This window comes from Cebus imitator, unplaced genomic scaffold (genome assembly GCF_001604975.1).
Source record: "Cebus imitator isolate Cc_AM_T3 unplaced genomic scaffold, Cebus_imitator-1.0 Scaffold5, whole genome shotgun sequence".
In the NCBI taxonomy this organism is placed as follows: domain Eukaryota; kingdom Metazoa; phylum Chordata; class Mammalia; order Primates; family Cebidae; genus Cebus; species Cebus imitator.
The window spans coordinates 5,910,152-5,912,000 of record NW_016107320.1 but is presented as its reverse complement, the minus strand read 5'-3'; positions in this window follow the sequence as shown (position 1 = coordinate 5,912,000).

Sequence of the window (1,849 nt, the reverse complement as noted above, 5' to 3'; positions counted from 1 at the left end):
TTGACATAATCTTGGTAGTTTCTCAGAGGGAACGGCAAAGGTGATTTTTATTTTTATTTTATGAGACAGGGTCTCACTGTCACTCAGGCTGGAGTGCAGTGGCACAATCACAGCCCACTGTAGCCTTGACCTCCCAGGCTCAAGCAATCCTCCTGCCTCGGCCTCCAGAGTAGCTGGGACTGCAGGTATGTGTCACCATGCCTGGATAATTTTTTTATTTTTTCTATAGACAGGGTTTCACCGTATTGCTCAGGCTGGTCTCGAACTCCTGGGCTCAAGCAATCTGCCAGCCTTGGCCTTCCAGAGGGTGACTTTTGTAGGGTTCTGTAGTCTAGTTAGAGTGGTTTAAGATGGTCTTTTCAATATGGGGATTTCACTGGGATTGGATATAGTTCATGGTAGAGTAGTTTAAGATAGTACACCCAACAAGGTAAAGAAATTGGAGTTAGATTTTGCCCCTTTTTTGACAAGGAAGGCAATTTGCCCAATTGAGTGATCAACTCCTCAGTGCCTGAGAAGGAAGCTTTGCAGCTAGATGAGCAAATTATAGACCAGATAAATGGGACGTTACTAAAGCTCACAATGAAGGTATGGATTGATCTATAGCCTAACTTTGTGGGCAAGAATTTCCTGGAACAAACAGTAAAATCAGGTTGATGTAGAGCTCTTAGTTATTAGTGGTAAGCTAAAAGTTACAGGTGTCTCCATTCTCACTAAAAAAATTGTGTGTGTGTGTGTGTGTATGTGTGTGTTTTGAGGCAGGGTCTCACTCTTTCACTCAGGCTGGAGTGCAGTGGCACAAGCATAGCTCACTGCAACTTGGAACTCCTAGGCTCAAGTGATTATCCCACCTCATCCTCCCGAGTAGCCAGGACTACAAGCACATGCCATCATGACTGGCTAATGTTTCTGTTTTCTTTTTTATCAAGAGATGGGGTCTAACTGTTGTCCAGGCTGCTGTTGGACTCCTGGGTCTCAAGTGATGCTCTAGCCTTGGCCTTCCAAAGTGTTGGGATTGTAGGCATAAACCATGGCACCTTACCGTAAGTGTTTTTCTTGTACGAATTTAGAAAATTGCCATGCCAGCTGTGCCCTAAACCCTCAACAGGTAGCTGACTTTTGTTTCCTTAACCTTAAGGTCCATCTTACCTGATAAAGGGGTATCTATTTTAGTTTCTCAGACCACAATTTTTAATTTTTTTTTAGAGAGATGGGGAACTTTCTGTGTTCCCCAGGCTGGCCTCAAACTCCTGGCCTCCAGCAATCCTCCCACCCTCCCAGCCTCCAGAGTAGCTGGGAATACAAGTGTGCACCACCACACTCAACTATTATAGAATTTTTGCATTTAAAAAAATGAATTTTTTTCTATATTTTATTATAAAAATTTTCAGACCAACAGTTGAAAATATTTTTACTCATGTTTTATTCTCATTATTTGAAAACAAATCTATCAATCCCTCCATCCTTTCATCAGTCTTAGTTTTTGATGCGTTTCAAAGTTGCAAACATTAGCAAACTTGCCCTGAAATACTTCAACATGCATATCATTAACTATGTCACAAGTATATATGTACAAGAGGCTAAAGATTACCTCTCCCCATCTTAGGTCTTAGTTGGGACTCCTGTAATAAAAGACGGATTAACAAGAAGAAAACAAGTTTATGAACGCATGCTTTGTGCATTAGACAGGAGAAATCTCGGTGAAAAGTAACTGAAAGCAATGGCTTAGAATTCTGTCTTATCGGCCAGGCGCGGTGGCTCAAGCCTGTAATCCCAGCACTTTGGGAGGCTGAGGCGGGCGGATCACGAGGTCAAGAGATCGAGACCATCCTGGCCAACATGGTGAAAC